At 44.7% G+C, this 12161-nt stretch overlaps 1 protein-coding gene across 3 annotated transcripts in view; it reads left to right on the top strand.

Moving 5' to 3' along the window:
• CCDC22 (coiled-coil domain containing 22) overlaps positions 1–12161 on the top strand; it is a 942388-nt gene that overhangs the window by 356549 nt on the left and 573678 nt on the right. The window lies entirely within an intron of this gene.

Genomic DNA, 12161 nt, shown 5'->3' with positions numbered 1-12161 from the left:
CCCCAAAAAATCCAGCAAAGCTGCTGGGGGACTCACTAGGTTAGGAAATTCAGCCTAAACAGAGAATTCTCCCTAACAGAGTGCTACCCATCGGCATTGCGTCAGCGCCAAGGGTATTCACGAAAGTACTGGCAGAGGCAGCGGCCCACCTGCGCAGGTTGTCCATCCTGGTAAACCCTTACCTCGACGATTGACTCATAACAGGGGATTCTTACGAAACATGCTTCTCAAATACCCAAAAGACTGTAGACCTTTTGTTCCAACTGGGCTTCTCCATCAACGAGAAGAAGTCCAGCCTAGACCCCAGCCAGAACAAACAATTCCTAGAGGCTCTAATTCGAACAAAGGACGGCCTCGTCTTCCCCTCCAACGAGAGGGTCCAAAATATGCTGTTTCAGATCCCTCAATATGTGGCCGGTCGAGAAGTGATGGTGCGCAAAGCAATGCGTTTGCTAGGAATGATGGCGTCATGTATATATTTGGTACCTCGCGCGTGACTGCGCATGCGCCCAATGCAAGAGTGGCTGAACAGCCAGTGGAGTCAGGCCAACGGACAATGGGACGATCTAGTGGTGGTCTCGCAGGCCTTGGTTCTCTCGCCACGGTGGTGGTCGAAGGAAAACCTTCTAATAGGGAAACCATTCGCCACCCCTGCAGTGGAGGCCACTCTACCCACAGACGCATCCCTCACAGGATGCGGGGCTCACCTATCCCATCAGACTGCACACAGAGTTTGGACTCCGAGCGTACCATCCAAACACATAAACTTGCTGGAACTGCTAGCGGTCTTCAATGCACTGAAGGGTTTCCAGGCACACCTGCAAGGGAAGACAGTGATGGTCCTCACGGACAACACCACAGCCATGTACTATTTAAACAAGCAAGGGGGCACTCACTCTCCAGGACTGTCCAAGCTGTCCCAGAACATCTGGAAGTGGGCTCTCAAACACAACATGTTCCTATTGTCACAACATGTACCAGGGGAACTCAATCTGCTGGCAGACAAACTCAGCAGAGACTTCCCTCTGCCCGCAGAGTACGAATGGCGGTTACAAGAAGACATCGTCTTCTTCACACAATGGGGATTCCCAGAAATAGATCTGTTTGCAACTCTGGAGAACTCCCAATGCCAAGATTACGCCTTCAGGTAACCCCAGAACCAATCCAAGGGGAACGGTCTATCGATACCATGGTCAGGGAAATTTGTTTACGCTCCCCCCCCCCCCCCGACTCCCCTTCTCAACAAGATAGTGCAGAAGATGCACCAGGAACCAGTTACCATGATACTAGTGGCCCCTATCTGGCCCCGGCAGCCATGGTTTGCTCACTTGATGGAAATGTCTCTATCTCCTCCAGTGGAACTTCCCTGCCCGTACAGCATGCTGTCACAGGACAAGGGCAGAACACTACACCCATGCCCACAGACCCTGAACTTAGCAGCCTGGCTCCTGAGGTCATAGAATTTGGACATTTACAACTCCCTCAAAGATGCATGGACATTCTTAAGGAGGCTAGAAAACCTAAAACTCTTTACTGCTATTCCAGCAAATGGAAAAGATTTGTCATCTGGTGTAGTGATAAGGACATCAACCCAGTTGACTGCTCTCCCACACAGATTGTTCTTTACCTGACTCAATTAGACTCAGGTCTGGTCTTTAATTCCATTAAAATTCATCTAGCTGCACTTTCCGCATACACCACTTCTCAACACAGTGTGATGGTGGAAAGTCCCAGCTATTAAGGCCTTCATGGAGGGGGTAAAGAGAATACACCCTCCTATAGCTAACCCAGCTCCCGGATGGGACCTAAATGTGGTACTTACCAGGCTTATGGGCTCACTCTTTGAACACATGCACAAAGCATCCCTTAAGAACCTCACTCTTAAAACTGCTTTCTTAATAGCCATCACCTCCATTAGGAGAGTGAGTGAACTACAAGCGCTCTCTATACTAGACCCCTTTGTAACAGTTCACAAGGATAAGGTGGTGCTACGCACACATCCTAGGTTTGCACCAAAATTCATTTCTAAACTCCATGTCAACCAATCAATAGAACTACCAATGTTCTTTCAAAACCCTTCAAGTTTGGGAGAAAAGAGCCTGCTTACACTGGATGTACGCAGGGCTGTCATGTTTTACATGGAAAGAACTAGACCTCTGAGAAAGACTAATCAGTTCTTTGTCTCGGTGGCAGCAGGAAGAGAAGGAGATGCAGTTTCAAAATCCACTATTTCTAGGTGGATTGTCCAATGCATCACTCTGTTTCTCTCTTGCTAAGAGAGAACTACCCTTCAAGCCAAGAGCACATTCTACTCGAGGCACTAGGGCTTCCATAGCATTCATTGCAAATGTCCCTCTGGAGTCCGTTTGCAAAGCGGCAACCTGGAGTTCTGTACACAAGTTTACCAAACACTACTGTCTAGATGCCCACTCTAGATCTGATTCCCAGGTGGGGCAAGTTGTGTTAAGACCTCTATTTTCTACTGTTCCTTCTCACAACCCACCTCCAACTCCGGGTACTGCTCGCTAGTCTATGCACAGCATGTGATTCTAAGCAGATTAACAAACATCAGAAGACCATGCATTACTTACCGTAAAAGCATTTCTGGTGGTTGTATCTTCTTAGATTCACATGCGCCCACCCTTCCTCCCCGCTCGGATGGAAGGAACATAGACATCCTTACCTTTCTCTCTTTTCTGTACTCGCTCACGTCTGATAGGCTCCCTCAGGGCAGAAAATACAAGCAGAGGGACCTCGACGCGCGAGGGATTGTGGGTATACTGCACGTCACTATAGGGGTAGTGTTTCAGACACGCCTTGTCGACGTCCCCCTTTCGACTACGAAAAACAAAATGCAATACTCCGCAGTGACCACTGGATGTCGGACTATGCACAGCATGTGAATCAAAGCAGATACAACCATCAGAAATGTTTTTACAGTAAGTAATGCATTGTCATCACTTGTGGTAACTTTTATTGTAAAATGCATCTTACAATGCAGTACAATGGGGTACACTTTTGTTTTTGCCCTAGACTAACAGTCAAATAGATTTTTGGTTATTCTAGGTGTGCTAAATGGACATGCTGGTGGCAGCAGTGACTTGTCACCATTTTTTGGTGCTTTTCGTTTTAGCGTTGCTGCGTTTACCGCATTTGGCTACTAACTGTGGCTAATGACCAAACATGGCCATGCCACAAGGTTTTTCGCTTGTCCTTTGGACATCTTGTTTTTTAGCCTTCTTCCTGGCCTGTGAGGCCAGGAAAATCTTTATATGGACTTCCAGTGTCTGGGAAAGCAGAGGTTTTTGGCGGGCTACTGGAGGGATGTGTGTTTTTGCTGGCATGATGTGGGCTGGTCCCAATCCACAAACTGGTTTAATTGTGTATGAGTGCTATGCATGAGTGTTCCCGCCAGTGGTCCTGATTGGACCGCTGCTGGGGTGTGTGTCGGGCTAGTTTTGCTATTGGCGAGTGGGAGTTTCGGGTCTTACCTGGCTCTTGGGATAAGAAGAGGACCCCTGTGCCCACTCTTCAGAGATCCTGCAGTAACCTGAAGGAGCCAGGACTCCTTTCCAGCTGTGAGACGAAGAGACCAGAGACATGTATTAAGGAGGCCTGGCAACCAACTTCTGCTGCTGTCCTGGAGGAGCCCTCTCTTGCTATTGATCTTCAGCAGACCTGCGAGGGAGCTTTGACCTGTCGAGGGGAGGGAACATCCATTCCTGATGTCTGCTCGGTACCCTGAGAAGATCATCTGTCTGAAGTGTCCCGGGACCGTCCTGTGGCTGACCAGCTCCGAGTTTGGGTTACCTTGCTGCCGTTCCGCGTTGAGGCCTGGAACTTGGGTGATCCTCAGCTTGTCCTACAAGACTTAACTCAGTGTCAAAGGGACCCAAGATAGCTAGGAAAGTCTGAGACCCTTTGCGTCGCCGTGCTGCAGTGACCACTGTCCGAAACAGCTTACCTGAGTCTAGTCCAATGCTAAGAGGGGTCCTGCATAGTGTGTTTCTGCATTCTTAATCCGAGAGTCCTTGCACCAGCTAAAGAAACCGACCGGAGATCTGCTCGAACCTGCAACCCCTGCAAATCAAAGACTGAAGCTGACAGCAGGAAAACCAACCGCAGACCTTCTTCAATTGACCTGACAAGTCCTGTGAAGAATCGAAGTACGGGGGGTGAGTTAGAGTGGTTCTTACCTGCCCCTAAACTCACTTATTTATTTATTAATATGTATACAGCCAGTTAGGCTTTACATATGGACAATAATATACATAATAACATGATTCCCTGAGTTGGATCATTGCTCAAAAACATTTCATCACCAGATTATCAACAATAAAACAAATATTCATCATGAGAAACTTTTTAAAAACAAAATGCCCTTAGACAATTCCATTACTACCGTTAAAATCATTTCATAAAATGTCATCATATCATATATAGCATTTAAATCATTCCCTTGCAGTAACATTTTCCATAATTTGTGCATATTTGCGACCTCAAAGCCATTGTTATATGTTTTCACATATTTTGTTCTCATTACATGAAGGCTTTCACAATTACACAGCAAGTGTTGAGCAGTTTCTATATATTTAAAATTCCACATATTCTGCAGTATCTTTCTTCTTTAATATTGCCCAATTTCCCACCTAATACTTCCAGTGTAGGCTGAAGATTAAACTTAAACAGCAGATAGTGTCGTACTGTTGTACAGTTTGGGAAAGCGAATTGGTACCCAGGCTTAGTCGAGTTAGGTTCCCTATACTCTAAAAAGAGACCACTATTAGCTTTGGTGGTCAAATTTATATTGTCAAGCTCTACAGCGAAACTATACATTTCAAATTTTAATAACCGTTTTGTTCCTACATAAGGAAGGTGTAGCCAAGCCTCAGCATTATCTTTGGCCCATCGGTGATATACCTTACTTAACTGTGCGAGGGTGCCATTTACAATCATATAATCTTTTTTGAAAAACCCATCCATTAACTCTTTAATAAATGTCTTAATAGTCAAATTGCACAATTTCACATATAACATTGCTTTTTTATATACAATAAGATCAGTAGCACTCATAAAATTACATTCCAATAATATATACTCTCTTGATAATGTTTTAGGCATCCTAAGTAAAATCTTTAAAAGTTTTGTTTCAAAACAATGTGTTTCTTTAGTATAGGCTGTTCCCCATACTACAGCAGCATATAAAAGACAAGATGCCACCTTAGAAGAATAAGGCAGTATTATAGAATGAACAGAAAATCTGCCTTGCTTAACAATAAAGTGACTAAGTGCATAAACAAGTTTTAGACATTTGGTTTTTGTCTCTTCCCAGTGGTGTTTCCAGTTCATTATTTGATCACAAATAACTCCCAAATATTTATAACATGCTACTACCTCTATATTTTGTTCCATAATGGTCAATTCATAGGACTTACGCCTAACCGCCCTAGTTGTATTGAGGAAAAATAAAATCTTAGTTTTGCTTATATTGATGCTAAAACCATTCAATTTTGCGAAACTTTCTAATTCAGATAATTTATATTGCAAACCTTTTAGGTGTATAGTCTAGCAGAACAAGATCTGCATAACCTAGCCAACTCAATCTTAAGGTACCTATTTTGAAATCATTCATTAGCATATGATGCACATTTCTCATGTAGTCAGCTAGGTATAGATTAAATAACGTCGCTGCAAGTATGCAGCCTTGCTTGACTCCTCTGTAGGTTTTCATGGACACTGATAATTTACCTTCAATATCTAACCTTATTCTTACTGAGGTATCACTATACAGCAGTTTAATCATGGCTAACGAGTTTCATCCACAACCGGTCTCGTGTTATGGTATCAAATGCCACTGTAAAGTCTATAAATGCGGCATCCACAGTCAACTTTTGTATTTTCCATGTATATTGGAATCATCTATCCATTGATTTAATTCCTTTAGTAGAGTTTTAGCAAAAATCTTTACTGGAACATCTAACATAGCTAACATTCTGTAATTGCCAGGTAGCTTCCATGAGCCCTTTTTGTAAACTGGGAGGATTATACTCTCATGCCAACTAGCGGGTATAACCCCATGTGTACCAATCCATTTAAACAGAATGTCTAGTGCTTCAGCCCATCTGGTAGGAGACAATTTAATCAATGCATTACAAGTGCCATCAGGTCCCACCGCCCTAGAATTCCGCAAGTTCTTTATCAATATTGACAACTCGTTACTGGTAGAATTCCCTTTCCAGGCATTAAACTTACACTCTAGCTTACCCTCGGTCGAGGTAAGTTTTCCCAATGTGTTTGCAATATGTTTGATCCATTCAATTACGGGTACACTGTTTAATGGAAGAGTTCTAAGTCTGGTGTCATTAATTACACTCCAAATCCCTTAATTATTATTGTTTTGTGCACACTGGGCTATCATTCACCACTTTTCATTTACTTTCATAGGGTGATGGAAACGCGGCCACGTGCGATACTTTTTCTTTTCTGATCGAATTAGTGGGTGCATCTAACTTTTCCCCACATATTATTTCACCAATAAAGGTTCTAAGTAATTTGTTTGCTCTGCGTATAGCAATATTATAGGTCTTATTCTTATCATGGTTAAGATTCCATCTCTCATGAACGCTTTGATAAAACTTTTTTTTAAAATTATTTATTTTTTTTTTAACCGTAACTGGTTTTATTGCTATTACCATTTCTTCAAGGGACCTTTAGCATTTCTATTGAGCTCATGGTAGAAGTTTTTGTCATACTCGATACATTTCTCCAATTCCACATCTGCAATTACTTTGGCTTTACCCAGTTTACCTGGATTCCACACAATCCGGTTACCTTGCGCGATCTGAATGACACCTGGCCTAGTAGGATCCTTGTCTGTCTCCCTTTGTTCCCCCCCTGCCTCGTCGCGCCTTGAAACACTTGTGTATAGGCGCGTTACAAATGCCATATCATATCATATCTGGTCATTCAATTGGTATTCACCAGGGGTCCCATGGGTGGGTAATAATATAAATAATGGGAGATGATCACTCTCTTCCCTACAGCCAATGGCAAAGTCCAATGCTATCACGTTAGCGTTTTCATTGACTAATACATAATCAATTGTGGACATATTGTCCACTTACTCTAGTCACCCCACAATGTGGATCTCCACTAGTAGTTCCATTAAGCATATTTAGGCCATATTTCAGGAACAGTTTTGTCCAAGGTTTTCCATGACTATTAGAGGTTCGTTCCATAGGGCCAGATCCCAATAGTCCTGTGGATTCAATGTTTTGTATATAAATTTGAGCATTCAAGTCAGCTACTAATATGATGGGCAGCAAGGAGTTATATTCCTCTAAGATACTCGTGATGGTAAGTATGTTTCTTTATTATACAATCCATTAGGCGGATTGTATATATTTACTATTAGGAAACTGGGTGTTGAAATAAGATCACATTTTACCATTAACGCCAATAGCATCGAAGTAGACCACCGGATTTTAGTTCCTGTCCACGGTGGCGAATCGAAGTGAACAGCCCCCCCTTTAGGTCGTCCTCTTTTGTATGTTACCCTCATTACTTTCAATGGCTGGTGGAAGTGGTTTAATTTTTCTACCATTGTGCTTTTCTACCGCAGTCTGAATCCTTAGCACCCATGGGTGACCATTTTGTTAAAATGGCCCTGGTCTTCTTTTTTCGCAATTTCTTGTTTGTGAGGTCTTTCTTGGGTTTTACTCAGCACGCCAAACCAGGTTTGACCCCTTTGTTCATTTTGAGTTTGGCGAGCTTCAGTACTGAAACCCACCTCTGACTCTAGTGTGTCTGGCAGGACAGGAAGTGAGGGAGGTGCCTGAAACTCCCCTATCCTTAGTCTCCAAGGAAACTTGAATGCACCCAATCCTTATTGGCTGCCACCCTGCTGTGTGAGTGACAGCTAGGCTGTGCATGAATATGAGAAAACTGCTTAAAAGGCAAGGCTTCTTGGACTGAAGACAGTCGACCACTGGGAAGAACAACCCGACGAAGAAACCGACAATGAAGCTTGCTGCATATTTCTGGACCGTTGAACTGCCCAGTGAAGCCCTGCTGGTGTGCTGAAACTCCTTTTTCTACTCGACAAGAGAAGCTCCGGAAAGGACGACTTCGTCTCTTGGGTTAGTTGGACCAACTAACCCCGAGACTAACTTTGCTGGAAGACCTTCCCCAACTCGCTGTACTTCTTTCTGCTGCAATATCTGAGTGCCAGGGGTCGAGAAATCCTTAGTCGCGTCCAACGTCTGTAAGCCCGCCAAACGCTCCAGAGGACCCTCCAGAAGCAGGACGACCCAAGCTACAGTCACCCCACCAGAGTGCAGGACTCAAGGAGTGAAGGAAGCCCAAACAGTGTCCAAGATCCACGGTGGTGCTATTTACCGAGCGCTGAAAACCACAAAGTGCTGCTGATCCGAAAAGAGCCTGTAGCTGCCGTTGCCCATCGAATTGCTGCCGCACGAGTTCCCAGATGTCCTCTCTCTTGTCCTCACGACTGAGGTCCTGGAACACAGGATCTGCATCACTGCAACCAGGCTGGACCCTCTTCTTCTAACCAAAGGTACTGTGCTGACTTTGGGGTGCTTACCTCATTGTCTGTAGATTTCTTTTCTCAGTCGAGACTTGCAGTAACTGCTTTTCTAGAGTTGATCTCAGCTCTAACTTTCCCAAGTGTAACAGCTTGTGACCCTACAGTAATTTTTCTTCAACAAACTCTCTAACTTTGTGCAAGACATTTACTATCTAAGAAGTGCCTCAGCTCCATAGACTTTGCTCCAATTGTTTTTCGCTGTCCTGGCTCCCTGCAGACTCTTCTATTCCTTGGACTTTGATTCTTACTGTCCCTCATAGGTGATGCATCAGTTTTGAACTAATATTGCTGGGAAAGGATTTTATCTAGACTTCATTTGAAGATATAAAGTGCTCACATCCTCGGAGAGCCTGTTTAACCTTTTTGCTTCCTTTTAACCTTTCCTTTCTACCAACCTCAGAATTTAAAAAGTGTACAAGTGATATGTAAATGCCATTACTGTCCTAGTTAGTGAAGTCACCTCAGGGTGTAGGCAGTGTATGAAGTATCTCTAAAGTGTATGTACTTGCTTTGTGTCCATTCTGAAAAAGTATTTTGAAGTGTATTTGATTGCTACATATATTGCCCTTTTTAAATAATGCTTACTTAAAACTGACCATTAAATAAAAAATGATTTTATTAGAAAACCTTGAGTATAAGTGTTACTTTGATACTTGTATTGGTGGATTTCATTGCTCCAACTCTACAGCTCACATTTACCCCTCTTGAGATAAGTCTGAAGGCTCAGTCACACTACCAACTTGTGTAGTACAGACCTATACCAATAGGTGGGTTACCTAATAGTAAGAGGAGAAGGCTGGTGTACATCATTGATGTTACTACATCAATTCTTGCCTAACACCTAGCGGCGGGGAGTGACGTCCCTGACACCTCCACTCTGGATCGTTCGTGCGGCGAGCGCTTTGGGGCTGGAGCCTCTTATATCTAGCAGACCTCTCTGTGGAGACTGCCCCGACCGTTGCTGGTGCTGTGGAGCCTGGGTCCCCACTACTCCTCGCGCCCGCCCCCTCGCCTTCAGTGGCACTTGCCAGCGGGGGTGGGGGCCATCGGGGAGAGAGCTGCTGACGAGGCGGTCAGCCTGCCATAATGAGGCCGGCTCCATTTATTGCAACGCTTTGACCTCCAGAGACGTTTGCACTGGCTAGGGATTCGGTTAGAGCACCCTGTTCCCCTAGCACTGTTGGGGCCCAGAGCATATATGGATTGAGCACCTGTGACACCCTGCACCCCGTTTTCATGGTCTCTGGTATACTGGAGGAACTGATCTTATCTGCACCCCCAATTAGTCTATGAACTGTGTCCTCCAGGGCCCCTTTGAACTGGCATACATATACATTAGCTGCCCTCCTCTGATTCCATCTTCTGCAACCTGCCTCTAGGGGCCTTGGGGTGATTTGTACCTGGGTGTTACTGACCGCCTTACACAACGAGAACCCCAGATCTCTGACTGTTCCAGTGCAAGATACACTCGGCCTCCAGTTACTGCATGCGAATCTGCTGCCCCTCCGATTGTGGCAGCTTCTGCTCTGTCTGCCCTGTTGAAGTCTGGGAGCACTGCTGCAATGCGTTCAGTCCGGTCCCGGCCTGCATTGGCGACTTATCAATTTACAACTCAGCCCTATCCATATAGCGAGGATGACTGAAGGAGGTGCGAAAAGCAGCGTTCCATGAATTTGTATGCCAAATCCGCTACGAAGACTACTGAAGTTACCAAAGGCAGCTAGGGCTATGGATCCAATAATTGCACCTACGGAACTCACTGAAATGCAACGCATGATGGCGTGCATGCAAGAAGGATTTTCAGTGGTGAACAGCAAGCTGGGCGACATTATCACCACTGTCCGGTTCATGAAGGCATGCCTGGAGAAAACTGATCAGCGTTTAACGGAGGCGCAGACAAGAGTGGGCACAGTGGATGACTGTTACCGCAGTGAAGGCTGAGGTGAAGGTCCTGTATAGGCAGGTACGAATGGTACTTGTTCTTTTCATGTGTTTCAGCCTGTTGACTGGCTCGTGTTTAAGTGTGCAACGGTCTCCCCATGCAGTGCTGCATTGATGGTTGGTATGTTTTTTTCATGGGCATCATCACCCAAGTTTTGAGGGGGATGCGGGAGGAGGGGGGTTTTGGCGTTTATAAAAATGCACCTGCCACTCCTTCTGGCACTTGGCAGGAGGATGGTGGGCACCGTAGGCGGCCCAGTGGTGGGAGGGTGGCGATGCCTGAACACAGAGGGCGGTAGCAAGATGCATCCTTTTACAGCATAGGTGAAGTAACATGCCTCAGCTGGAATGTGAGGGTGATGGGTAATCGAATCAAAAGACGTAAAATACTCCTTCATGTGGAGAGACTCCATGTCAAAATACTGTATTTGCAGGAAGCACATGCTCTGACAGCAGGTGCAAGGGTTTCGCTAGGAACTGGGGCAGAAATTGTTTCTACACCACATACTTAACACAGTTCAGGGGTGCGATGATTCTCATGCACACAACTCTCCCATTTCAGAATAGGAAGGAGGTTATCGATTCCCCAGGGCAGGTATATTCTGATTTATGGTGCTCTAGCGGGCCACAAACGGCTTTTGTTTAATGTCTACGGAGTTCACATATATCCAATGATCCCAGTCCTGTGCGGGGGGCCATTTCAATTCAATTATAGACCTGCAACTGAACCTGTCCACCCACAGACCACTCTCACAAGCTGCTTGTGTCATTAAGGGGGGCATGGCAACCTTGGGACTGGTGGATGCTTGGAGGGCGTTACATGCTAGGGACCGTGCCTATTTGTTTTATTCATCCGTTCATGACTCCTTCTCTTGCATAGATTTTTGGCTAATATCCAACATGTTACACAGGGCAGTTGAGTTACATTAAGGAAGGCATGGTATGAAACAGTAAGACACGAGTGATCACAGTTCAAAGGTGTTTATTTCATTTGGGTTTGAAAAACGCCGATCTAATTCTAAATCTAGAGATGGCAGCAAGCTGCGACCATCAAATAATAATAATACAGTCCTAGTAGATTCTGTCAAAATAAAAGGGCCTATAATAAACCTATTGCCAATTGTTACTTCTAAATACAAATAGTGTGGGAAACAATGTTATGCAAAAGGAAAGTCTTTAAGAAATGTTATGTCAGGATATTCAAGCCGTTGGCTCCCCTTCCCCACTTTTTCAGCACGGGACAAGGCAGCACACTCGAGCTTAGAACATTCTCTGGCTTCTCTAGCAAGAGGATGCAGTTCAAAACCTCAACATCGGGGCCAACTGTGCCAAAGTCTCTTTCCCATTCAAAGTCTCTCATTTCAGAGGTCCTGATGCAACACTACAAACATTAAAGTTCCTTTCTTCTTAGGATTTCACATATACAACTTTAATGTTTTCCCTCTGCCGGGCTCAGACCCACTTTAACACAAAACTTTCAATTGGCCTACCTCTGCCGGGGGTCGGATCAAATTTGTCTACTTTTCCAAACTTTCTCTACTTCATCAAAATTGAAGACTTTCGAATGTGCGCTGGATTTTGCTTTTAATGTTCAGTCACTCATCAGCAGTTCGAC

Source organism: Ambystoma mexicanum, chromosome 2p (assembly GCF_040938575.1).
Source record: "Ambystoma mexicanum isolate Mex_15411 chromosome 2p, UKY_AmexF1_1, whole genome shotgun sequence".
Lineage (NCBI taxonomy): Eukaryota > Metazoa > Chordata > Amphibia > Caudata > Ambystomatidae > Ambystoma > Ambystoma mexicanum.
The sequence above is the reverse complement of the archived record's forward strand: the minus strand, read 5'-3'. Positions and strand labels throughout refer to the sequence as shown.